Source organism: Struthio camelus, chromosome 3 (assembly GCF_040807025.1).
Source record: "Struthio camelus isolate bStrCam1 chromosome 3, bStrCam1.hap1, whole genome shotgun sequence".
Classification (NCBI taxonomy): domain Eukaryota; kingdom Metazoa; phylum Chordata; class Aves; order Struthioniformes; family Struthionidae; genus Struthio; species Struthio camelus.
The window spans coordinates 5,500,018-5,527,830 of record NC_090944.1 but is presented as its reverse complement, the minus strand read 5'-3'; the positions used below and the strand labels follow the sequence as shown (position 1 = coordinate 5,527,830).

Sequence of the window (27,813 nt, the reverse complement as noted above, 5' to 3'; positions counted from 1 at the left end):
AAGAAAAGCCCCAGCCCCAAGAAGTAGTGGTCAGTACAAAATAAATAGGTAAACCAGCAGACCACGCTGAGCTCACACTGCACCAGAGAACGTGGCTCCATGGGAGCCTTCAGGCAAGTCCCACCACCACTGCTGCTTTCAGTGGCCTTAGAAAGATGCTTGAGCTGCTGGAAATCTGCCTTCCTGGGGATGGGGCAGCCCAGTCTGCCCCTTGCAGAGCCCAAGGGCTCTGCCAAGTCTCAACTGCTGTTGGGGCAGGGTGGCTGGCGTGCCCTGTGGTGGCATCAGCCCCTGCAGTCAGGGGCAGTGACCTTCAGGGCTAGGAGGGGGGCAGCGGCAGTGCTGGCATGGAGGCCAGGCTTTGGGGCTGCTCTGTGCCTTGTCCCCAAGCCCGAGGGGCTGGCGTGCTCCCAGCAAGCCCTGGCTGCTCTGCCCCGCCCCACGTCACTGGTTCATGACTGCTTTTAACGTGTCCTGTGAACAAGCATTTAGGCAGCATTCCCACAGCTCCAGCAACACAACCCTAGTGCTCCCTCTGCTTTCTGCTGGGGCAGAGGAGCTGAGCTGCCCAGAGGGGGCACCGACCTCTGCCCCCAGTGGGTCAAGGCATCTGGGACCCACAGCACGGGTGACCCAGAGTAGCCAGCCACGCATCTCTGCCAGCCCAGGTGAGGGACACAGGACAGCCTGGGGACCAGAGGCCTTCTCCAACCCCACTTCTCTGAGAGTAAAGCCAAGAAAGGGATCCACAAAGCAGAAACGCAAAATAGGAGGCACAGCAGCAGGGAGGAGATGTCCCTCAAGGTTGCTGCAAGGCAGAGGCGAGGAGAAGGGCATGGGGCTGGGGCAGGCGGTGGCACTGGGCTAGGCGTGTGGGGGTGGCCCCTTTGCCTCACGCTCCCAGGAGCTTCTTGACCATGTAGCCTGGCATGCTGTAAAGGAAGAGGGCCAGCAGGATGAGGAGCAGCAGGGCCAACACTATTTTGATGATGAGCCACTTGTAGCGGGTGCAGGTGAGGTATTTGATGGACTTGAGGGGGTTGAGGAACCTCATGAAGGATGTGTCTGGGCGGCTGTTGGGGAAGCAAGCATCTGTCATGAATGCCATGGCCACAGAAAGGGAGGGCAGGCACAACAAGCAATACAACCAACATGTGAGCCAATGCGGTGGCAGCATTGTGTCCCATCCAGCCACTCCAGGGTGCAGCAGGCTCTCTCGGGGTTGGGGCCACAGCAACCATCCCCACCCAGATGTGGCTTTCCTGTGGCTGCCCAAGTGCATGATCCTCCCCGGCTCACCGCAGTCTGCTCGCACCCTGGCACAGCCTTGACTTTCCTTTTACAAGCCCAGCTGGCAATGGAGAGGGGCACTGTGAGAGAGCCCACGATCTCCTTCCTTGGATAACCCTTCACGCAGTGAAAGAGCCTGACCTTGAGGATCAGGAGGGTTTCCAAGAGGAGCCAGCAGAATTTGTCCCAGAAGGAGTGCAGGGACTTGAGTGGGGGGGTGGGGGAGGGGGTCCTGATGAAGCTGATGTCCTGGCAACGGGTACCAGAGGGGAGGAAGAAGAGGTGGGAGGCTGGGAAAGGGGGATGGAGCTAGGAAGGGAGGGAGAGAAGGAAGAGACTAAGGAAAGGCAGGGAAGTAAATAGAGGGCACTGGAATGAACCAGGAGAGGTGACTCTGCCCCTTTTACCCTGCCCGCAGCCCTCATTCCTACATCCCCAGATAAGTGACCCCTTTCTAACCTTCCCCTGCCTGGCTACCTCCCCGGGAACCACCCGACGCAGCATCTCCCACAAATCCAGGCATCTGCTGGGGGAGAGGCGTCTCCTACTTACTTGGGTTTCTCCAGTGGGTCAGGCTCATTGCGAGCCAGCCCAGCAGGCGATTTCTCTGCCTCCTCTGCTCTCAGGAGGTGTAGTTCAGCTTCAACTTTTCCCTGCAGGGAGCAGAGAGAGGCCTGCTGAGACATGGGCAACGCTCTCCACCGCAGGCCCCAGAGACGGTGCCAGCCAGCGACATGGTGAGCAGAGGGGGCCCCATGTAGCAGAGGCAGGCATGAAGGAGCTCTGCAAAGGGGCCTCCGTGTACACAGAGGATGCACTCCCCAGGACAGAAAATCCCCCCGCTTCTCCCCATCCTTGCTGTCATCTCCAGCTCATCGTTTTCATCCCTGGCCACAAACGGCCACCAGCCTTTCACTCGCTTCTGCTTGAAGAGGGAAACCATGGTCAGCTCTGCCTCATTTGTCCCCATCTACATGCTGCACTGCTTTGCAGTCTTAGCTCCCCGGGGAAAGCGCTTCAGGTCCAGCTCGATTGCCCCTGGTAGGAGAGGGGGAAGGATACATGGTGGCACCCCTCAACTGTGAGTCTTTGGCTGGAGGCGGGCTGGGCCAACATTTCCTGCCCTGGCGAGCAACATTTCCTGCCCTGAGCTGTGTCCTGGCATCCTCCCACACATCTATGGCCATGCATCCTCCGATCTCTCCACTATAGCCTGCTTTTTGGGTCACGTCCCCACCTCCTCTCACCCTCTCAAACATCTGCCCATGGCTTCCAGCCACCCTGCACTCCAAAACTAGCTTGGGCATAGAGCTCCCAGACAGGCACCTAAGGGAAAAAGCTAATGCCTTTGCTACAGGAGCAGCCTTTGAACAGCAGCATGAAGACAAGGCCTCTTAGCCTAACTGCTCTTACCTGCAGCATCCAAAGGTGTTTGTAGGACACAATTGGCTTAAAGACCAGGGCTGTCCTTCCAGGATCTGTTCCTACATAAACCTTGTCTCATCCCACATGCCTTCCTGCTCCATCAGCCATGTAACCTCCCCCTATCCCTCCACCTTCCCTGTCACCCCAGCTCAGCTGGCCCTCCCCTCTTACCGAGGAAATCGTCGGCCGAGAAGTGGTCGGCATCCCAGACCTGCAGGGTGAGGCGAGCAGGGAGCTTGTCTTCAGTCTCATCCCAGGAGAACATGGACTCCTTCTTGGAGATGACCATCTTCTTCTCTGCCATCAGGTAGTCAAAGGGAAAGGTGGAGCGCCAGCTGAAGTTGCCCTCGCCAGTGAGTGAGGGGTAAGGGACATGTGTGTCTTGCTTGTCCTCCTGCTGGCCCTTCAGCCACCTGCAGGGCCCAGAGGGATGAGAGGGGTGGCACATATTAGCAGGAGGGAGGAGAGGGCAAAGGGCCATCCTGCGCATACAGCTGGCATGTCTCCAGGCCAGCAAGGCATGGACACACTGGAAGGACTCAAGAGTAACGAGCAATGGGCTAGGGTTGCTCAAATCACCATGTCAGCCTCGCCAAGAGACAACATGGGCATGAGGGCCCTAGAGGGAACAGGCTGATTGAGGGAGCAACATGCAAGCTGGTTATCGGGGTCCTTCTCTGGGCAGGGGGATGTTCAAGAGATGGAAAGGAGCAGGCAGCACTGCTGGGAAGTCTGGAGCAGAGCTTGCTGGAAGGAGCATTATGAATGTTCCTCAGCTTCTTCGACATGACAGGACACCTCTGTTCCTCAGGGAACTCTCAGATTTGTGTGAGTCTCTTGGTCCAGAGGGGCTGCAGCCAGCAGGGACATGGGTCCGTGCTTAGACACTTAGTACAGGGTTGTTCCCCTGGCCTCTGAGCATGCTGACACTCCCGCTCTGCCCTGCAAAACACACAGGGCAAGCAATCCCACCCCAAGCACAAAGGGAAGGCCTCTCACGTTTCAGATTCAGAGTCATCGCAGAAAAGCCACCCATGCATAAACCACCTACTTACCGGCCTTGAAACGGACAGTGACAAGACCTTGTCCCCCTCACGCACATGTACACAGACACAAATTTCACACGCCTGCCAGTATGCAGCAACGGCATGAGAGAGCATGGGTCCTGCCAGCATGTTAAAGTTCATCGCTCCAAGGGCACCTGCCCTCTGTGCAGCATGGCACTGGGAATGCCGAGGCAGGCACTGCATGCACTGCCCTAAACAACCCTCCACTGCACTCTGCAAACAGGACCAGACATAGAAAATGGAACACGTTCTCCAAGAGCAGCATGAGGTGCAAGACAAGGAGACCTGGCCCAAAAGCTCAGGGTAGCTTTTGGGAAGCAGTGAGCAGTTTAGCAGAGCTGTGGGAAGTCACTGCATGCTGTGATGTCAGCCATCAGCCTTAGATTCTGCTACACTAATCTGACCTTCCTCCTCATGCCTCTTTGCCATGACATAGGGTTTAAGCCTTTGGAGAAAGCTTGTTTTCTTGCCTGCTGCACATTGCGCTATGATCTAGTTGCATCTTAACCTGTGCGTGTCAATTTAAAATGAATGAAAGGATCTGGGAAATCCAAATCGACTCTTGCTGAAGCAGGACAGTTCAGGCAGCTCCGCAGGGACGGGAAAGGGAAATCTGGGGACCAAATTTGGCGGAGCCCATGCTGAGGGCCAGTCTCAGAGCCCTGCTATATGAGGACAGGAGAAAAGGGACTCACAAGCACGTTAAGGTAAGTCGTGGGCCAGGGCTCACTCAGAGATGGCCCACAGGTACCATCTGCCCCATGCTGAATATGGGGAGGGTCAGTGCGGTCTGAGATCAGATAACCTGAAGGGACCAAGCAGCAAGACCTCGGCCATTACCCCCGACAGACATCTTCTCTCCCACCAGGAAAGCATCATCTTCCAAAACCACCTCATCCGTGTTCCAGAAAATGACCTGCAGCTCAAAGCTGGGCAACCAGGCCAGGCAGCACAGACAGACACACACAGTAGGTCAAGCAGCCAGCAAGAGACACACAGAGGCAGAGACAGAGCACAGCACATAACAGCACCACTGGCATCATCTGGCCCTCCCCATGGGGAAACCCTTCCTAGCTGCATCACAGAACCCCCCTCTCCAAAACCAGGCCTAAGTGAGCACCAGGACCCCACCTCGAGGAGAAGTGGAAGTGGTGGCACTGGCCAGCCACATCGTACATACCCCGCTGACAAAAACGTCCCTGGATTTCTCGCCAGTCAAGTAGTCATCGTCCTCCAGGATGACCTCGTCTGTGCTCCACACTATCACTCTAAGCTCATATCTGGCAGCAGGAAGGGAGACCAGGAGGTGAGGCACAGAGGGGGGAACAGAGGGAAGGGGCAGGAGGAGATGGGGTGGGCAGAAGGGAATGGGATGATGCTGCAGGAAACAGGGCGGCAGGAACGCCAACTGCAGGGCTCCACTCGCAGCCGTCTTGTCCTAGGGACCAACAGGGCAGGAACACAGAGGGAAATGGTGCCTCAGCTCGGAGGCAGCCCAGGCAGGGTCAGAGGAGCAACAAAGGGACTTTTACCTTCATCTACTCTGAACTGCTGCATGGCCCGAGCCAAAGGCTCTAGGAGACAGCACAGCCTTAGTCTCAGGTACATTTGTGGTTACAATGCGGGTCTGTTGGCCCTGCAAAACAGTCTGAAGCCAGCTCTTTTCCTCATTTCCCCACCTTACCCACCCGGGCCACCCTCCTGGAAACACAGGACAATTTTCCCCTGCCTTCAGAAGTCAGCTCCAAAGGCTCTACCTGCTCTTGTGTCCCAGTCACTTCATCGGGCATCACTGCCTTTCCTAGGACTCCAGCAAGTTTGGAGCCTGTAAGATATTCCCAGCATTGCCTTTGGTGTGCAGGCAACTGGGGTTTCCCAGACACACTCAGTTCGCTTGGGAATTGTGCTGATGGATAAACCAGCTCCCGTGGGAGTTGCCAGAGGAAAAGCAGAAGCCAGTTTCCTTGAACTGGAAGCAGCTGCAGTGTGGACGGGCTAGAAGAGGACTGGAAGACAGTGGCAGAGAAAGGCAGCCCTGTGGCCACAATCACATCACATGGCTGCAAGTGCCAGGGACTCCTGTGGAACTGTGAGATTCCTGCCATCTTCAGTGCCAGCACCCTCCGGTCTGCTCCTGTTGCGGGGGAGGGCAGGGGGGGGCTTTCTCTGTGCTGTTCCTCTATAGCACCTAGCACTTGTCCAAGCAACACAGGGATGCTCTTCAGAGCTAACAGGCCACACCGTCAGCTCGTGTTACATGCTGAAACTCCTGGCAAAGAGGGGGGAGCTGCGTTAAATCCCTAGGATGATACATCAGCAGAACCTTGCTGAAATACAGCATCTTCCTACAGACACAGGCACTCACGCAGGTGCTCTCCAGTGCACGTGTGAAGACATACATGGGCTGATGTGTCCATGTGTAACTTGACTGGAGCTCACGTTTATCCCTGCCAAAACAGAGCGACCAGAGCCATAGCCCTTCCTGCTCCATTTTCCCCACAGGGAAGGGTGCATTGGTGTTTTCAAGGCTACTGAAATCCTCCCTTCAGCCCCTCCCGGAGGAATGTCTCAACTCCAGCACACGGGGCACTACTGAGCATGGCTGCCCCTGGCTGCATTGCAGATAAACCTCTGTTTTTTCCAGGCTGCTTCAGCAACTAGAGCTTTCTCTGGCTTCAGCTTTCCTGCAGCTGCCTGCCCTGCTCTTCACATCCAAGCTACGGCCCTCGGAGATCAGAGGAAATTGTCTCCACTTTCATTGTGCTTTGGAGCCAAACACCAGTCGACTGAGCACAGGAGTGCAAGAGATTCCCACGAGGATGCAAATATGGCCTCTGCATCCCAGCCCCCGGGGACGGGCAAAAGGGGCCCAAGGACACAGTCTAGCTGGGTAAAATTGGCCTAGCATGGATGCTGAGGAACGCAATGTCTTCCTTCTGTCTAAAGGACTCCTAGAGGGGCTGAGCATCGGAGGGCAGAGGCGGAGAGGACAGGAATGGGAAGGAGAACTCTCTAGTTCACTGTCTGCTGCCTGCTCTGTCCTACCTGCCTTTACCAAGTCTCTCCCAGTGATCCGCCTGGGGCCAGGGCCCTTCCTTGCCCAGAGCCCCAGCCAGACTGGGAAACTCTCCCCTCCAGCCAAGGGCCTGTGGACGCCCTGACCTAGGCTAACCCCTGCCCCTGGGGCTGCGTTCGGGCTGGCTGCATTGGTCTGCCCCCTTCCCCATACCAGGCACTAGCTAGCAATTTGAACTCCTCGTCTAGACTGACACAGAGAGGTGAGGAGCTGCAGGGAACTGAACAGATGGGAACTGAAGCACCCTGCAAGGGCAGCCCCACAACCTGTGGGGAAGCGGAAGACAGCATTTGATGCCTCCAGTCTTGGGATCTCTGGCCACGCCAGTCTGGTTGGGGGTCCCAGGCACATGGCTGTGCTGAGCTGGGCCATGGAGAACCAGTAGAAGAGTGGGGAAGCAGGGCTCCAGCCCCAGCCATGGGTTTTCCCTGGGGTTTGTTGGCTGGCAGATTCCTTACTTCTTTGGTTTCCTGGGGAAAATATCAATGGCAGGGCCTGGTGCCAGCATATCCATGGGGAACACGTCCACCCACATCTCCAGGCGACCCTGCAAGGCTGGAGTCGTGCAGTCAGCTCCCCGAGATCCTCCTTGCCCAAAGACACCTGCAGCATTCCCCCCAGCTCCTCCCGCCCTTCAGCATCAGTAAGGCTGTGCCAGTCCTGCCAAGGCAATGCAAGGCCTGCAGCACCACACTAAACCCTGCCGGATGTGTGGTTGGGCAGGGCTCCACTGGGCTGTTTGTCTTTTATTGCCCCAGTAGAGGAATTTTTCCTGGCACAGCATGGCGCCGAGGAAGAAGAACATAGGCATGGGGGAAGCAGGGGACCCAGAGACTTCAGGGTATGAAATAGGTGCCAACTGAAGAGGCATTGAAAATTTAGTCAGCTGGGCTCAACAGGCCGAGTGTTAAGGACTGCTATGTCCAAGTGCCACTTTTCGTAGGCTGCCTCCCTCCCCACTGCTCCCCATGACAAGGGGGGTTGCAGCTTGTCTGCCCAGCTGAGGTCTCTCCTCCCTGCTTGGAGGCTAAGCAGGCCCTGCCCTTCCCCCGGATCTTGGGCTGCGGGGACCTGTTCAATGCCCGGCTTGTCAGGGTTCAGCAATGGACGCGGCTCCACGTGCTCAGGGACCAGCCTGCAGCCTGCGCGTGGAACGTCTTCCCAGTGGTGCAGCACGGTCAGTGCTAGGCGCTCCTCTGCCTGCTTCTTCTGTCCCGTCTGGGTAAAGGGAGGACTGAGTGTGGAGAACTGGGCAGAAGAGACACCAGGGACAGCAAACAATCCCAAGCAGGACCCAACCTCCTACTGACAGCAGGACCTCCAGTCTGGCTTTGCAAACTTCTGCTGACATCCTCTTCCCCAAGGCCACACACACTGCTCCTGCTGGCTACCTCTTCCAGCTCCTACCAACTTCAAGGCAGCAGGACTGCCTAGTAGTTGCTCCTCTCCGTTTCCTTGGGCCCCCTTTGTTCTTGCACCAACACTCCCTAACTCCTCTTTCTCCCCTTTCTACTCCTAGGCACTCACAGAGAAGGTCCAGATCCCCTACCAGCCTGTATTTTCCCACGCTCAACAAGCTCTATATCCACCGACACTGCTGCCCCCCTCCTCCGCACCCCTCCTGGTCTGCATTCAACTGTGTTGCGTATATACGAGTGATTTGGACACAACCATTGTTTGGGGATGCAGCTATATGGACAGTGGCTTCCTAAGCCCTGCAAGGGCCAGGATGGGCTATCTGCATTGGTCCTTTGCCATAAACTGCCAGCAGGAAGGTTTCAAAGGCAGCTTTGGTCATGCCATGCCGTGGATGCTCACCAGTAACTCTGACAGCAACCTGGGTCGTCTATAAGACACTGTCTAGCTGGTGACATAACGCAGGCCCCACACAAGGGGGTGGCTGGAGAGACATTGCAATGCTGCAGGGGGTGATGGGATTCAGTTCTGGATGATGAGGGGACACCCCATGCCCCTGCTCCCCTCCCCACCTTCACGCCATGGGGTGCGTACCATTTTCATCCTCCATCTCCGTGGCGCCACTGAAGACCCTCGTGGCCACTTTCACTCTTCCTCCTGGACCAAAGGGCAGCCCATCCACTTGGCCCTCTTTACACAGCTTGGACAGGATTTGGGAAGGCTTCATGGGGTCACGCCACATGTTATACCCATGTCTGTGAACAAGAGCACAAGGTCAGACTTGGAGGAAGAAGGAATTTTTGTTTCCATCTGCCAGAAACGCAAATGTTACTGCCCCTCAGGAGCCAGGATTCATCAGGGAAGGATCTGAGGCTCCACATGTGAAACTGCAGAGCAAGGTAGGGCCATCCGTGCCCAAACTCTACGCTTTGCCGATACCTTTCCACCCCAGGCCCCTCACTCTGTGCTGACCCAGACCTGCAATCCCCAGCGCCCTCCACTTTGCCACTGATGCTCAGTTCTTCTGCTCCGGCCCAGCCGCTATTTCAGCAACCTCTTCATTTCTATATCCAGACCTACCAATGCCCCTCAGTCCCTTCCTCACCGCCCTGTGCTCCTGCTTACAACCTGCTCTCCTGCTACCCCACTGTGCTGGTCCCAAAGCCCATGTTAAGAGTGAGGGCACAGCACAGATTCCCTCATCATCAGGCAATGAAAGAGGGAGATCCCTACAGGAGATCTAGGCCTAGTGCGGAAGATGAAACTGACACGGGTCCAGACACCAGGTTGCACAGGGAAAGCTTGGCTCATACATGGCATAAGGCTGTGACACCCCACAAGTAGCTCGGTGCTTGCTGTAGTAGTGGTTCTCCAGGTCAATCTTGGTCTCTCCAACGAGGTCGTCGGTCCCCACCAAGTCCCAGTCGTACACCGCCACCCTCAGCATGGACTCCATGGGAAAGGTGGCCTCAATGTCAAAGGACCTGTGGCGGGAGAAAGGGTGGAGAGGGAGAACAGGCTGTAGCCATCCAAGGGTTTGGATGGCGCTCAAGACACATGCATGGGTGAGGTGGGTCTGCTCCAGTCTCTGGACAGTGTTTAATTGCACCTCCCACTGCAGTACATTCAGCTTACGTGTTGTCACTAATTCTCTGCGCGGACTGCTTCTGAACTAGCAGCCCTAGAAGGGAGAGCGATCATGAGGATCGCTTGACGCCGATGTCCCAATAGCCCTGAAACTAAACGTGTGTGTCACTGGAGAGCCGGCAATGCTGTTACTTGGGTCCAGGCCTAGCGCTTCCTAAAGTAGGCACCTATCTTGATCAGATACGGATAGCTCTTCAACACTCTTGACAGCGTTGACGAGACTGCTGACAAAGAAGGACAGATGACTTCAATGGGGACAGCTACACTGCATCCAAGGAAAGTTCAGGGCGATCAGTCCCATCTTTCGACCCCAAGCTGGGGCTATGGGATGGGTAGGGTGCAGGCCCAAGGGCTGGTGAGCTTCACTCACTCTTCAGGGTGAAGACAGGTAACAGGGCTGGGGCAACTCACTCGCCAAAGACAGGATTCAACTGTTGGGAGATGTAGTTCTCCTCATCTTTGATGTCTGTCTTCCCCAGCTTGATGGCAATATAAGGATCAGCTTTCCCATTGATGTCAGCTGGGGGCAGCTCTGTGGCCTGTAGGGAAAAGATAAGATAGGCCAGGCCAGCCCAGTCAATGCTAGGGAACAATTCAGGGACAGTCCCTATTCTCCATCCCTGAGACCAGCTGGCCTTATCTGGCCACAGCCATGTGCCTAAGTCCTTTTATAAGGTCACCTAAATATAGGGACTCAATTTAAACCAGGGATCAGTCCTGCCTTCTGCTAACCTATGTCCCTGCCTAGGCATGGATTGGGGCTAGGTGTGTTGGTCTGGGCTGACTCAGGTCAAGCCCAAGTGGCTGTGTCCCCTTCGGAAAGACATAGTCACAGTCTCCTTTGGCTTCTCTCTCATCAGTGGAAAGACGCAGGTTCCTCTAGCTAGAGACCCTCAGCAGAAACCTGACTGAGATGTCCAGAGACATCCCTCCACCTTTCTCTTTCCCTCCATGGATTTATTAGGGCCACGGGCTTCTATAAGTAGCCCCCGCAAGCAGGGGTAAGTATCCTCCATCTCTCCAGTTCAGAGTCTAGTTGGAGGTCTATAACAAGCAGTGTGCCCCAGGGGTCAATACTGGGTCCAGTCTTGTTCAACTTATTCCTCAGTGACCTGGATGAAAGGACAGAGGGCCTCCTCAGCAAGTTTGCTGAGGATGCTAAACTAGGAGGAGCGGCTGACACACCAGAAAGCTGTGCTGCCATTGCGAGGGACCTGGACAGGCTGGAGAGTTGGGCAGAGAGGAGCCTCATGACATTCAACAAAGGCCAGTGCAGGGTCCTGCACCTGGGGAGGAATAACCTGGTGCATGGGCACCAGGACAGGCTCGGGGAAAGCAGCTCTGCAGAGAAGGACCTGGGAGTCCTGGTGGACAACAAATTGACTATAAGCCAGCAATATGCCCTTGTGGCCAACAAGGTCAATGGTACCCTGGGCAGCCTTAGGAAGAGTGTTGCTAGCAGGTGGAGGGAGGTGAGGGCCTCCCCCTCTCCTCAGCCCTGCTGAGACCACACCTCGGGTGGTGTGTCTAGTGCTGGGCTCCCCAGTACAAGACAGACATGGAGCTCCTGGAGTGAGTCCAGCAAAGGGCCACTAAGATGAGGAAGGGCCTGGAGCATCTCTCCTAGGACGAAAGGCTGAGAGCGCTGCTACTCTTCAGCCTGCAGAAGAGAAGACTGAGAGGGGAGTCTCATCAATGAGTCTAAGCATGTGAAGGGAGGGTGACAGGAAGACGGGGCCAGACTCTTCTCCATGGTGCCCAGCAACAGGACAAGAGGCAACGGGCACAACCTGAAACATAGGAAGTTCTGTCTGAACATGAGGAAATACTTCTTTCCTGGGAGGGTAACTGAGCACTGGAGCAGGTTGCCCAGAGAGGCTGTGGAGTCTCCTTCCTCGAAGATATTCAAAAGCCATCTGGACACAATTCTACGCAACATGCTGTAGGTGACCCTGGTTGAGCAGGGGGGAGTTGGACTAGATGATCTCCAGAGGTCCCTTCCAACTTCAACCATTCAGTGATTTTGTGATTCTGGGATTGCAATCTCACCTGCTATCCCCTTCTCAGGGCAATGAGATGTAGCACTGGATGGGAAACCAGGTTAGTGGGAAACGTAGGTGAAAGTAGGTTGCATTTATAAAACAACAGGGACAAGGGGTTGGCAAAGAGCCACCCAGGTGCTTCCAGCAGGGCTGAGATTTCTCAAGATATCTTATCTTGACATAAGAATGGAGGTCAAGAAGGACTTTTTCCAGAGTGCACTCCATATAAAGAGACAGGCATTAGCTGGACCACATTGATTATCACTCGGCATGTGTCCCACAAGGTGACAGGCCCTTCAGCCAGATCTACTAATCCCTGCCTCCTCCTGGTTTGCTCAGCACATGCCTCATTGATTATCTAAAGGGGATTATGTAAAGAACCAGAATCTCGTAGTCTGGGCTGATCCAAATTCTTCTCTGAAGTTGAGCACTACAACGGACACCTCCATCCATCCTGTAGGCCAGGTGTCTGGACCTCACACAGGCTTAGTATCCCAATGGGGAGAGCACAAAGCTAGGAAGACGCCCCTTTCAAGGGCCCATCAGTGAGCTGCTTTAGTCCTCATGCTGCATCCTTGACCTTGCTGCCATCTGCTATCAGGTGGATGCTGGCACCAACAGCACCAAGAACTAAAAGTCAACTTCTCTGCAGCTTCAGCACCAGCTCTGGGTGCGAGCACTGTAAGGGAACACAGCATCACGCCTTGGCATACAACATGGGTTATACTCACCCAAACAACAGAGACTCAGACCAGCACATTGATGGGGTCATTGCTGGCGATCCCCTGGAACATGCCCAAGTCGGGGTCGTATCCTGCCTCCTTGCCCGTATCATCACGGAGCGGCACTTTGTAGACACAGATGGAGCCCTAGCACAAGGGAGTGCACAGCCTCAGTAGTCCTGCTGCTCCCGAGGCTCGGAGCGAGCAGACCCATCCCAAACCACCCTTCCTGAGAGCCCACTTTCTCTCCTTGTTTCTAGCCCTGTGCTGTAGTAGACAGGCGAGGTCTGGAAGCTTCCTCTGCCTCACAAGCACCCCCTGCAGAGGATACAACCCTGAGCAGAGCAACTGGACAACGTGAAGGACACCTGCAGAGGAATCAGACTAGCAAGGTGCTCACAGGCAGGGAATTCCAGGAATACAACTGGCAGAAAACCAAGAGCAATGGAAATAAAAGGTGCTGTCAAGGGAGGGGCTGGGAAATCCAGGAACTACCACGTGAAACACAGTTCATTTCCATGCTCCCTGACCGTCTGATCACTCCCTCCAGCAAGAGTTTAACTTGCATGCATTGGTGCAACATGGCAGGCAGCTCCGTGCTACTGGTGAAAAATAGTCTGCAAAGATAACTCCAGGCATGGCTTATATCCACAGCGGGTGATAAAGAGGATCTGCTTTGCCCTTGGCCTTCTGTAGGAATCACAAAAGATCTGGTTGCTGCAAAGGACTGCCCTCTGCAATGCACTCTGTGGAGCCATCTGACTCCTGGGGCTATCCTTGGAGGCTTACCCTCCCTGCAAGGAGATGTGGTTGGGTCAATGCAAATTGGTCTCTCTTACATCCAACCTCCTTTCAGCTAATGCACCTTCAGGAGAGAACCCTACAGGCAAGGCTTTCCCAAGCTGTCCCTGCCCTGACCCGACTCAGCAGCCACACTCACTCTGAACCTCCCCACTAGCCGCTCCTCTTCTGTTGTGTCGTCATCATTGTCCCCGATCTTTCCACGGAGCAGGTTGAAGGTGTGCAGCCAGTCCTCAAAGTTATCAAACTCTCTTTCCAGCTCTTTGTTGAAGACCTGTGATGACACAAAATTAGAGGGGAGCAGTTTTAAAAAAAAAAAAAAAAAAGATCCAGTGGTTACCCAAGGACAATCAAAGAGATCATGGACATTACCGTTCCCAGTGACTAATTCTCTAGGATGCCCAGTGACTAATTCTCTAGGATGCCCAGTGACTAATTCTCTAGGATGCAAAGGGATCTCCAGGTCATTGGGTCAGACCTTGATGACATAAGCACCTTCCCAAACTGATCATGTATAGGAGGGAACCTCAGCTGAATGGGCTGTGTAGCTATTCCCCTTACGTGTATAATCCGGGTTCAAATTCCTTCTCAGGCCCAGAGTCACAGATGATAATACAGTAAAGTCCATGGACCACTAACCTGAACCAGGGCCCTTTCCTGCACTGAGTCTTGGCCAGGCTAGCTATGGCCCACAGGAAGCTCTCCCCCACCCAGGGCCCATCCAAACTGCCCATGGGATAGCCTTGCCCCAGGCTATTCCCTGCCCCTGCCCAGCAGTGGGATGGGGCTGGGCACATTGGCCTGGAGCCCTGGCGCCAGGGTCCTGGTTTGGGTTGCTGATGGGCAATGCCTGGCCCCGATCCATCTCCTACTATAGCTGTAGACTCTGATTCCACCGTGGGGAGGGTGTTCTCACCAACTTAGAACATCTTCCTCCACTCTCAAGACCAAGTTGATGCCTTTCTCATACTACTCATTAAGCTACACGATTGCCTGATCCTTCAGTGCAGTTACAGAGAGCAAATCATAGCTCCCCCCACCTTTGGTTTTTTTTCTCCCCTGTAATTCCTGCAAGTACTTCTGGTTCCAGCTGCATTGTGTGGGACAAACCCCTCCAAGAACTACATACAGTGATGGCTGTGATTCCTGCTGCCATGAGGCATGTTGGGTTTCAGCCCCACATACAGCAGCTGTTTGGGCACTCAGGATGCCAGTCACCTCAGGAGCTTTAGACATCCACTGGCTGAACATGGGAGCTGCCTGATCAAATGGGGGCATCTCTGGATGGGCAAATCATACAGTCATATGGGAACCGAGGTGGGAAGGGACCGCTGGCATTCAAAGTTAGAGAAGCTTGCCCAGGGTCAAGCTCCCATGTCTCCAAGGACTGAGAGCTCTGCAAAGTTGCAGCACACTCATGATGCATAAGTTCATTGTAGGAAACAAATGATGCTTTACGTCCAACAGGAATTTCCTTTGCTGCATCTTGCGTCCATTTCCTTCTGCACTCTCCTTTGTCCTCTGCCATATCCCCCTGCCATGTACCATCAGGTACCTGAAGATGACAATTCAATCCCCCATTCACCTTCTCCTCTCCAAGCTGAACAAACCCAGCTCTCAGCCTCTTCTTCTTCTTGCATGCCACGTCCTCCAGACCTGTGACCAGCCTGGTGGCTTCCACCACTGGACTCACTGCAGTAGGTCAGTGTCTTCCTTGTGCTGGGGAGCACCAGTCAGGACAGAGAAGCCAGAAGGGATCTGACAAGTGCCAGAAAGAGGGGAAGAATCCCTCCCCTCAACTCGCTGGCCAACTCTTGCTAACACAGCCCAGCATGCACTTGGCCTTCACTGCTAGAAGGGTTCACTGCTGACTTTTCCTGTCCCCAAGATCCCAGGTCCTTTCCTGCAAAGCTAGTTACCCTGAACTCTCCGTCTATGCAGAGAATTTGACAGTCCCAAGGCACATCTCACCCAGTGCTAGATACCCCTCACACAGGTGAGATGCATCCAGCAGGGCTGATCCACCCTACTGTGTTTTCCACATGGCTAGGATCTGACTTCCATCCTGCTGCTGAGCAGGCAGAGCCTCCTCCTCCCCCTGCCAACACACATACCTTCAGTTCATCAATCTTCGGCTTGTTCTGCTTCTCAGGAAGCTCAGTGGCTCACTGCTGCTGCTTCTTCTTATTATCTTTGGGTGCCTTGGACTTCTTGCTCTTTGCCTGACCCTTGGAGCCTTTCATGGGAGAGTCATCCGGTTTGATTTCTGAGTCCAAGGGGAAGCAATGGGGATGGAGGAGATGGAAACGAGGGTGAGGTGGAGCGGAGGAAGACAGAGAAGGGGGAACATGATCACAGGCACTCAAACAAGAGGAACATGAAAGCTGACAGCTGCTACTGCCTGCAATTCCCATCTCAGTCCCACAGAAACCCTTCAGCCTCTCTCCTCTCTTTCCTCAGCTCTGGCCATTGCTACCCAGCTCACAGCATTTCCAGGAGCCCACAGATCTCCGTGTAGGGAACTCCCACAGTTGACCCGAGCAGGAGTCATTTGGAGGACTACGAAACATGGACTGAGAGCCTAGGCTCTGCCTAGTTTCAACAGCACTGAAAATATCTGATCCTGCCCATAGCACCTTCTTGTCTTCTTTCCACTTGTCCTGCTGGGCTGCTAGTACAACACCTTTCCCAGTCTTCCCTGAAGGACTCATTTCCCCATCTCACTCTGGTCTCCGCTACGTCCTTTGAAGCTGACAGCAATGGTGTTGGAGAAAAGAGAAGGGAGTGAAAAACATCAAGGGCACCTGGCTGGGCCCTGCTAGGTGCGCCCATGGAAGAGAATGCTTCCTGTGCCCAGACCCCTGACATGTGCGCAGCTTGCAGAGCAAAACCCCTGCCTAGGTGTGGCTGAGGTGACAATGCTTGAAGCTCAGTGCCAAAGCACAGACTGCTGCTCTTCAAGGGTGACGCCAATGACTAGCTGCAACAACAGGCTCTTAAGATCTCTCTCTTCAGAGCAGTCACCAGCCAAGGACACAGTACAGTCTACCTAGAAAGGCATGCTCAAAGGAGGCTGCACAACACTGCACGCTTCTCCCACTCATGTGCAATCCCCAGCCCTCACTGCCTCTATCCCGCCAGCTTTCATGGCTGCTGCGCAAGGCAGATGAGAACAGACAGATGACAACAAATAAACCTTTAATGTGGAAGAGGAAAGCAGGAAGGAAGGGCAGTGTAAAAGGGGAAAGTGAACCCTGCTCAGAATGACTGACAGAGAACGAGGAGGCATACAAGGACACCCCCCCCCAACAGCTCTGCTACTACAGCAAGCCCAGGCAGAAGCTGCTCAGAGTCATCGTCAAGCTCAGCAGCACCTGGCCTCATCTTTCTCATGATACAAAGGCTAGTCTTCCAACAGAAGCCAGACTCTCTATTTTTCCCACCTAATGGAGTCTGCATGAACAGGACAACCACCCCCTCTCCTCTGAATTCACGATCTATGGAGAGCAGGGGAAGCAGGCAGCGCTGGGAACTCAGTGCTATCTGCTGCTACCCTTCTTTACTCCACTGCCCATTTAGTCCATAGGGTGGCCCTTTGCTGAGCCCCTACGCAGAGGCTCCTAAACCTTCTCCCTCTGCCCATTCCCATATCACAGAATCACAGAATCGTTTAGGTTGGGAGGGACCTCTGGAGATCATCTAGTCCAACCTCCCTGCTCAAGCAGGGACCTCTAGAGCATATTGCCCAGGATCACATCCAGACTGGTTTTGAATATCTCCAGCAAAGGAGACTCCACTACCTCTCTGGGCAACCTGGTCTAGTGCTGTCACCCTCACAGTGAAGAAGTTTTTCCTTTCCCTAAGTGATAAGCTATACTTTTCTGTGGATGAGAAAGTGGGCTCAAGAACATAATTCCACGAGAAGAATTCACACCGTGGATTCATATAAAAAAAGGCAATTCCTGGCCAGAGCTGGTCATTTGCCCCATATGAGGTTAACTGCTTCGGTACTTAAACCCCCTCTCCTTCCTTCATCTTTCACCCTGCTATAATTTTGGATTCTTTACTTGTTGCTATAGAGCCATTCTTTTCAAAATTCCATTCATTCACCATTTGATAGGAAAACTTGGCCTCCTAACTCAGAAGATTAAGAGTTTTCCTGTAGGTGGCAACTGCTTCAGGATTAAGCGTGCAAAAATCAACATTAACGCGTGACTAGCTTTCAGTTCCTAGCACTGCTCTCCTCCTTCCCTCATTGTACAATGACTAAACTTAGTTCGAGTCTGTAAGAACAACTGTAATATAAATAATAACAGTAGGAGTCTGTAAGAATGACTGCAATACAAATAATAGTAACAAAAATTACATTGCTGTTTTTCTACACAAAGAACAAGATAAAAATCAGATAGATACCACTGCGGAATGTTATTCTCCTGCAGCTTTTCTCACATTTTTTTATTTTTCTTCTCAGTCTTCATGACTGAGCTGGCCAATCATGGCTCCTCAGGGAAACACTCACCAGCCCTGCTTACCAGGGACTGCCAAAGAGCCTGCAGGGTGGACAAGGTCACCCTTGGACAGCAGGTCCCAGCTCACTCATGTTCACAGCCCATAGTACTCTTGGTATGAAATTGGCCTCACCCAGCTTGAGGCATCTGCAATGCCCCATCTGAGCTACTGTCCCCCAGACTCCTTGAGAGAAAAACACACTTAGGGCACACTTCATCTCAGGACAGTATCTAAAATAGGTCAGAGAACTGGCCCTGAAAGGCATAGTTTTCTCTACTGCCCATTCTAGAAAACCAGAACACAGACTGCACTTTCAGCTTTAGATCACAGACTACACTTTCAGATTACACTTTTTTTTTTTTTTAAACAGATCACTCTCCAGCTTTACACTGAAGATAAAAGCAGTCAGGTTAGATGGATCCCAAACATCTTGCCTAGTTGACTCTTCCCTGGCAAAACTGGGGCAAAAGGAGGCCTCCATAAAGCCTCCCTCATGGTGACGAGGGAAAACCCTGCAAATGTGATATTAACGTTATCTGTTCTTTGCTGTTCTCAATAGACTTTGAGCACACAGCCTTGCAGCTCTATAAACGCATGGGCAAGGGGATGCGACTACTAACTTCTGAAGGCACAAAAATGCCTTCAGTCAATAACACAGATCCTAGTCACTAATCTCATTACTTCCACACAGCCTTCCTTCCAGCAGGGATGAGCTGGAGGCTGCCACAATGCCACACTCGGACTGGGAGTCCCCTGGCATTTGCAGCCTGATATGTCAGCCCAACACAATCCATACCAGGTCTGCATTCACAAAAATTGATCCTGCCTGGAGATATGCAACACAGCACGAGTATCTGATTGAGCAGAAGAGCAATTGCATGCTCGGAATTGGGTGCCCAAGCACCAAAAGGAACTCTGGTCCTACCCTTCCCTGCCCCGTTTCCTCCCTTGCTTGCAAACAGCTCACCCTCAGCAGTCTCCATTCCCTCCTCCTCCTCTGCTTCTGCTGCGGCTGCTTCCTGCTGCCAAAGTTGCTGGGGGAGAAACAAAATGAACAACGAGTGGCCAGTTGCACTGAGCTCTCTGTGCTCATTGAAAGTGCCTAGCCTAGGGGTCGCAGCTCTCCCTTTCTCCTTTGAGCAGGGAGCTAGGATCTAGCCAAACTGGAGAAATCAAAGTTGTTCAACACAGTCTTCAACAGTGACGCTGCTAAATAACTGTGCTCTGAATACAAACGAGACACAAAATAAGTACACTCAAGGAAAAGAAATCCTGCTCAGCTCTGCCAGGTGAAAGCCTGGTTGACAGTCAGGCAAGGCTGGCGAGAAAAGCAGCATGGCCCCAAGCCTTTGGCCACAAGGCTGCCCCGGTCTCTGCAAGAACAGCCTATTAGACAGCTAAAGCACTTTTACCTCTCTCTTGCACTTGTTTAAATTGTGTGTCCATCCAGGAAGCTGGACAGAGCCCAGGCAAGTGGGGATGGCTCTAGGGTATCCAAGGAGCAGTTCCCAAGGCCAGGGATGTTGCCAGTGCAAAGAGCCTTTAGTTTTAAGGTGGTTCTGTGTAACAGCGGAGGATCAGGCCCCACAAGAGAAAAGAAACACCCTCTCCCTCACTGTACAATTTTTCAGCACTGGTACGTGAGCAGGAATTCTCACAAAGGCAGGGCTCAGCCATGAGCAGGACTGTGTGCGAGGGAGAGTCTCTCGCAGGGGATGGGGCAGGAGGACGTGTCTATGTTTGCATGGCATCCTTGTGCACTTGGGCAGTTCACAGCTGAGACACTGGGAAGACGACTGGGCTGGTACCAGAAAGGGAAACGGAACGAGCACCTGGCTGGCGCAAGCCCACGTGCCCCTTACCAGCTCGGCAATGATCAGGGAGGCAACAGGCAGAAACAGCAGCTGATCGTTGCTTTTCTACCACCCCATTTTTCACACCGGGGATGGGGACTTCAATACACATACTTCCCCTCCTTCCTTAGGCCAGTGGTCCCAGCCTTAGTGCTGGGAATGGGCACTGTTTGCATTTCAAAAGCAGTCCACTGCTGTGCTGTCCCAACAGATGTTGGGACTGTGTTGTTCTGCTGGAAATAGCCGAGACCTTGTAGGCAGGGAACATCTTCCTGCACCCCTCCACTGCTCTGCACCCACTCTCCTCCAATGTCTCCATTGAAGCAAAATACTTGGACCACCAGTCCAGCATGCTCTCATCCGGCTCCTCCTCTTCTCCTTCCTCTCCTCCTCCTCCTTTCTTCTTCTTCTTCCTTTTCTCCTTCTCTTCCTCAGACTGCAGGAACAAAGGAAGCAAAGACAGAGAAGAAGAGGGATCAGATGGAAGCAAGATGTCTCTCAAAGGGCCAAGGTGATAGGTAAATCCCTTGAGAAGGCAGAACCCTCCTGGCTGGGCTGTATCATTAGCACCTGCCACCTTTTACAACTGGAGAAACTGAGGCTCCGAGTAGCAAAGGGAGCTGCCCAAGGCTCCAGAGAGACAGTGTCAGAGTCCTAAACCAGAAATGTCCTCATCCCTTTTCCACCATCCCTTTCACTCATGCATTTCCCAGGCTGAAGCACCTGAAGCTTACATGGTACCAGGCCCCCCTGTCCCAGCAAGGTATCCTGAGCCCGCTCAGTGCGTCACCATTAAGCCTTTGGGAGGTGGTACCACAACCACATAGTTGTGGTGGGAATAATCATCATGCACACTCGCAGGGTGCTGTCTCTCCTGCTCCTCCCAGCCCAACTATGCCCTGAAGTGCTCACCAAAAAGTATTCCCAAATTTGCAGGGACCAAGCCAGTGCCATAGCTATGGTCTAAACAACATAGCTCTGTCTTTGCCTTGGCATGAAGGGGCCCAGGTCCCTGCTTGCTCGGGGAGGGGTGTGGAGGATGCATGAGGGCGGCTGGTGCCATGGTGGCCACTGCCTTGCTTGCTGGGTCAGGGCCCTCCTGTGTCTGTGCTGTGCAGCCCAGCCCAGCTCCACTCACGCCCAGCAGCCAGAGGACAAGCAAGGCACAGGATGGTTCACTGAAAGCCACACAGAAGGTAGCATAGGCTGCGGAGGGGTAGAAGCACACATGCAAGGCAGATCCGTCACTTACCACCTCCACCTTCACCACTGCATCCGAGTTCTGCCGCCAGGGCTAAAAGGGAACAGGGAGAGGGAACAGCAGGCTAGTGGGCAACTGCACCACCAAAAGGCAGCAGAGTACAAATGCACACAGACACACAGGTGCACAGTGAGCTGCGAGAAGTCACAAACAGCTCCCCACGGTTGCAGGAAGCAAAGGCCTGGCTGGGAAGCTCTGCATACAAGGGAAACGTCTGCTGGGACACATCAAACCCATCTCCTCTCGGGAGAGCTCTGCTAATGAAGAACCCCAATCCCAAACAATGAGAGCACGGGCCTGGAAAGATACCTGGGCCTTCAGTATGGATAAAGACCGCTTTGCTCCCTTGGAGCTTCTTTTTGTCTAGCTAAGGAGGTTTGCAAGTGTTTGTGGTACATTTCCCAAAGCCAAGAAGCATGTGCATGCCAGGGCTTTTCACACATGCACACATGCTCTGGGGGTCCTCCTGAACACAGCTGGGCCAACAGACTCCTTGTGAATGCAAATGCAAGTGACAAGAGTTTTTTGTGCACCTGCTAGGAACTCTAGGTATAGTAGGAACTCTAGGTAGAGGTGCATTTCTAAATCCACCAAGGACTTGTGGGTTGTACGTGTGTTTGTGTGTTTATGCACATGTGCATCTGTGCAGAAGTGGCTTTGTGTGTGCTGTGGTCTTTCTGTAAATGTGCCCATGAGGGGCCATGGATATGCATGCACATTTGGAGCCCCCAACGTGCCCATAGGCACATGCATGCACACATGCTGCTTGCCTGCAGAGGAGGACATGTCCCTACAAAGGGCTTCCTGTAGAGACACAGGCATTTCTTTTGGTAGAGAGCGCTCTGGAGTAGACAGCTACAGGAGGGTGCTCCAATTTCCATTCTGGGCAAGAAAACGGTGACAGGCTTATTCAACACGTGAGCAAAGTCTGACTCCTCGAGGACACGTTGCTTGTCCCATGTGTAGACTGCTGATTTTTCAGGGCAGACCCAGTAGGTCTAAAGGGCTCTGCCTGCATCAGGATGACTCTGTGTGCCTGGATCAGCCCCGTGCCACATGCATCTGAGGTGCATGCATCTCGAGTCTGCACCATTCACAGAACGATGGTTCAGACAGAGCAACACAGGGGCAGGGTTATGCTCATGGGGGCTCATTCCTATTTAACTGTCTTCACAGGAAAACGTACCAATACCTCATTTTCTTAGCCCAGGACAGGCTGTCTTGGGGCAGCAAGCACCAGCTGAGTTCAGCCAGGACAGGACAGGACGTGACTGATTAGTGCAACTAACTATGACCCCAAGGCCTTTAATTCCAGGCATCAGTCCAACTACATGCCCAACAGCACAAGGTCGCCTCTGCTTGCGGGGGGATCACCCAGTTATTGACAATGCAGTGAAGACAGACATGCTAAAGTATGGTCTCCATCTTCTTGATGGGAACCTCAGGTTCCACCTTGACAACAAGCTCCCCCGTGGGGCAAGAGGGAGGACCTCTGATGGCCATTGCCAGAGAGCCATTGAGCAGTTCAACTGGACAGAGGACAGAGAAAGACAGACAACAAGAGAGAAAGGATAGTGCAGAGTGGAAACAGAGCTCAAGTGCGATCCTACAGGATTCAGACAGGAGTGGCGTGTGACCCTCTTGTTCAGAGAAGGACCAAAGCACGGAAATTAGTACACTGGTTGGGATTCAAACACTGGCCACCTCAGTGCCAGGAACACTGCTGGTCTTGCTGCTGTCCCCATGACTTTTCAGGTCTCCTTGCTACAAATGTCCACAGGGAAGGCACCTCCACCTAAGCAAGCCATCCCAGGCTCTCGTTATAATCGCCAGAGATCTAAGTAATTCAGTCTAGTCTAGAGCACAAGGCCCGTGCCCTGGACAGAAAAGCTACTTGCAATGACACAACGATGAGTCCAGCCCTCCAGGCTGCATTAAGTGTATTGACTATATCTCTTCCACGGGAGCCTGAGCTGTCTGTCCTGAGCAAATTCATCTCCCAGTCCTAAGGAACAGTTGGAGATTGTAGAGCCATGGAAACACAGCTGTGTTAGTGGTGAACCAGGCTTTCTTGTCTGACAGGTGTCAGGAAGAGTAGGCAGTTATCACAGTGAGACCCATGGATCAAACCAATCAAAAGGCAACGATGACCTCATGCCCCCACGGCTTCCCAACCCCTTGATGTGAACCTTGAATCCTAATTCATTTAACAACCAAGCAGACAATGCCCCATAGTCCTTACAACCCACTACCCATCTCCCTTCTTTTCTGTATCGCTCACTTGTGTGCGGTGCCCCACCAATGACCCACACCAGCCTGTCCCTCTTGGCCCAAGCCTGGTACCTGTCATATTCCAATGGTGGGCTGCCTTCTCTGGTGGGCGACAGATGAACTTTCAGACGGAGCTGACAGCATGGGACCCCACTAGGGTATAACACCCAAAAGCCCGGCACTCCACCACTCGGATGTGGAGGGGCGGGTGAAGCAGTTCATTCTCTGGGAGGTCCTGGAAGCAAAGGGGTCCTGGTTATCAAGGGCTGCATGTAGGCTACAGCATGTCTATTGTGGTGGTTGCCAGTAGGGACTCAAAGAGAGATCATGTTGGAGGAAGAGGTCTCATGTAACTCCAGCAGAGCTGGGCCTGGGAGCCATCACAGAAAGGGGATCCCCAACTAGGCTGGAGATCACTTCCTTTACTATCGTGGGCAAACGGAAGCAAGGGGCCAGCAGCCACAATTTGAGCTCCAGCCAAGCCTGGATTTTGGCCAAGGGCTCAGAGGAAAGAGGCAACACTCACCACTCCCAACCGCTTGACTGAAGTGCTGAAGTTGGCGCTTTTCTTGTAGTTCTGGATGAGAGCTGACTGGACCCCCTTTCCAGCACACTCAATTGTCCACGCGGGGCCACTCCACCTGAGCCACGTTCACTCTCTTCAGGTCTCTGAGTCCCCAGAACAACATCTAGGGCAGCAGGAGGAGGAAAGGCATACAGGTGAGAAGAACTGCCCCCAACTGCTGCCAGACCTCTTTGCTGGAGCCAAAGGAGTTGGCTTTCCTCATCCCCTGGGAGCAAGGATCCCTCACGGCACACAAAATCACCTGGGCAGCAATGGAGCCCTCAAGCTTCTTTTCCTTCTCCATGCGGCTCTGGCATGCAGCATGCTCTCTCACTGACCCCACACAAACCACCCCATGACTCACCTGCAACAGCCTAACATCTCCTTTCCAATGCCCTCAGCACTCCTCTCCTAGCCCTCTTCTGCCCTCAGACTCCATAGAGCAGGACCACATCAGTGTAGCCCATCTGCAGTGGCTCTTCATTCAGCACTGGCAGCATTTTGTCAGAAACAGGGAAATGACTGCCTCCTCCCCTTTCCTTTCTTGGGATAATAGACCAACACCATGATTAAAAGTCCCCCTGAAACGAGCTTTTTCCACCTCCTGTCCCCCCATGGCCATATTCACACTGCGCACCAGAGGAATAGTATTTCTTTGACCAGATGAAAAAGTCTGCAAAACGTGGACGTAGGATCTCTTTAGAGCCCCTGGGGATCCGATCAGCAGCATCTCCTCCTAGCAGAGGCACCTACAACAGCCGGGTGAGTCATGCACCAAACCTCACTGTCTTTATTGCCCACATCACCATTGTCTACCAAGTCAGCCTAGGGTGAGGAGCCCTGATGGATGTGTCACCATATCTCACTAGAGAGAAGCAGCAGGCATCCTGTCCTTGAGGTCCAAGATTGGTAGCCTGAAGCTCATTTGACCTATCTTGGGTTTTTCCCCTCCCACCGATACTAAGGGAGAGTCAGCGTGACTACTTCAGGTGTAGGTGTACACCCCTAATGTGCATTCCTCTGAATTGCAGACCAAGTGCCCTCTACTGCAGCTCCTAGGCTTGCTATGGTGCCCACAGTTAAGAAAGAAAGCAAGTACTAATCCAGTCATCCTGCTTTTTTTTTAGGGCTGCTGCAGCTTAACTCCCTGTGCAGCTAGTACAGGCAGGTCCTTGCAATCCAAACATCTGGCTGTAGGTGCTTAACTTGTCATCAGAACCTCTAAGATCCCTCCTGGCCTTCAAACACCCACTGACAGAGTCTTCTGCCTTACATCACCCTCGCCTAACAGCTGGAGCCCTCATAATGGGATCTGGTCGAGGCCATGACAACACAGTACCTTCTGCTGTGTAGCCATCTGGCTGCGCAGCATTCAAGTCTGGTGCCCCAAGACGAACCCCTCTGCTGTCAACGCATTTGCCTCCACTCTGTATTTACTCAGCACCGGACGAATCCCCAGTGGCACTGGCAGGATGGGACCCCTGTCAATGCCTGGGGGTCCATCGACACGAGGCAGGTCTGACTTGCCCCCAGCTCCAATCTGGAAGAGATGCATCACGGATTAAGGTCTGCTTTTTTGAACTGGGGGAACCGGCACACCCTGCTCTCCTGCACTGGGTCTTGTAGAGTCTTAGACGATTCAGCAATCCACTGACTGTACAGTACGGGCACTTTGGGAAAAGGTGTTCATAGGAGCAGAAGAGGTGGTGCTATGCTTCCACACAGGGCACATTCAGCAGCAAAGCAAACTTCCAAGCCCACCCACTAGTGCAGCTGACAGGCTGATACGGACAGGCTTTGGCCAGCTCAAAGCCTGAGCAAAGCCAGCAGGTCTCTACTCCACCACCTTCAACCACTCCAGGCATCTCCTGCTCTGTCTAGTCAATGGAAAGAGAGGGATACCTACAGAGAGAGATTAGCCCCACCCTGAGCTCCTTGTCAAAGATGCTTAGCATACACCATCTTCCTCTATGAGAGCTCACACCCCTTTTACCTGGGACCTTCCCATTGACATCTCTTGAGAGAACCAAGACTCCCATTGACAGCTTCCATAGCCCAGGGATGTTGCAGAGACTTTGTGCTGCTGCAACGCTTTAGTAGGGTTCCCTGCCAGAAAGAAGCTGGCATTCATTGCACACCAGCATAACTCTGCAGGAGCTGCCCTCACACTGAGCTGCGAGTAGCTATACTACACCCTGCTAGCTTTTCTAGGATGCATGAACTAACCACTCTTTGCAGCACCTCAGAAACAGAAGCGTGGATTAAACGCGGTTCTCCCCCACACCCCCTCCCGCTCTCTTCCCTCCCTTGGTCTGGGATGGCTCTGTCCAGCTGCTACCTGCAGTAGCTCAAAGGCAGCCAGCAGGTCGCCTGCTGTGGAGTTGCCCCGGTATATCTGGTAGCACTCCAGCTGCGGAGGGAACCGTGGAGGGCAGTACTGTTCATCTGACATCTTCACCACAGGTTGGGCAAAGGTGCAGCCCATCAAGTCAGCTTTGCCCTGGCCAGGCAAAGACAGCACTCGGGTTTTTAGCATCGGGCTTCTTGTCTGCCTTGAGAGACCAACCAAAGGTCTCCACAGTTAGCCCCACAGCACTCCCCAGTGTGGGCAGAACAGGATCAGTCTGCTGCACGTACGTGACCAAAGCTCAGTGCCACCTTCCACTGGTGCCTTTCCATCCACGAGGCCTTTCCTAATGCACCAACATCTTTAAGGAAGGTGAAGGAGGTGGCCCAGGGTTGGGGCAGCAATGAGGCCAGGACTGAGCACTGCTCTACAGGGAGAGACTACAGTAATATATCCTTGCCTCCAGCCTCACCTGAACTCTTGCTTCTGGCTCCAAACATAAGACACCAAGGAGTGCAAGAGATCAATTAGCAGCAGAGGCTCCTAGTTTCTTCTGTGCCCTGGGAAACAGGGAGGAAACATCTTCCACAGGTCAGGAAAAACACTTCTTCTCACATCTGCTGTACCAGCTGCCTTGCCAGGAGTGATCTCAGTACCTGAATCAGAAATGCTTTCCTCTGCTGAGATTCATCTTACCACTGGGTCCTGCTCATAGATCTCAATGACAACTATGGGAGGGTCGTCCCGCATTTCGTGAGCTTCTCCATATAGCTCCACATTGTCAAAGACCAGCAGCTGGTCCCAGCTTGGGCAAAGGCTTTCATTGAGAACCTGGAGGAACAGAAACAGCATTTACCACTACAGCTAGGAGTAGCAGCCAGGGCCTAAGGCCCTGAACAACGGGAGCAGAGAGGATATTGATCTCAGTTTTCCTGCACCAGGACTTTTGCAGCGCTGCGAGCAGCGGGGAGGTTACTTTGAAAATATGAGGGGATTTATCTTGGGTCACATTGCATGTCCACAACATAAAGGCTCCCTTACTTCATGGTAGGCACCCCAGGATCCCTGACTAGGGAGGGGAGAGAAAAGAAATCTCTTTATGGCACCGCTTGTCTCTTCCTAAGGTGTATGGCTAAAATAGATGAGATGTATTTTGTCTTGTAAAGGTCCTTTTCTCCCCACTGCTTATTCAGAGAATTGAGGCAGCCCTGATGCAGATGTGGACACTGTGGCAGTCTGCAGTCTATTGGGTATTAATGCTATTGCCAAGCAGTGCTTTGGATCACAGATATTTACTGGATCATACTGTGAAGGCACCTGGGGCTAAACCCATTAGAGGGTTGATGGCTTATGGGGCAAGAGACAGGAAAGAGCCACATTAGGATCTGAAGCCTGATCCAAAGGAAGGGGAATTACAGGTCTAACTCGCTTGGCAGATCTTGACCCAAGATACTTGCAGCTCCCAGAGTTCACCCCTTGCTCTGATGGTCTAATTTTCTCTGCCTGAGCATCTGCTTCCTT

At 53.3% G+C, this 27,813-nt stretch overlaps 1 pseudogene; it reads right to left on the bottom strand.

Moving 5' to 3' along the window:
* Positions 1-892: 892 nt before the first annotated feature.
* LOC138066517 (otoferlin-like) overlaps positions 893-27,813 on the bottom strand; it is a 215,442-nt pseudogene continuing 188,521 nt past the window's right edge.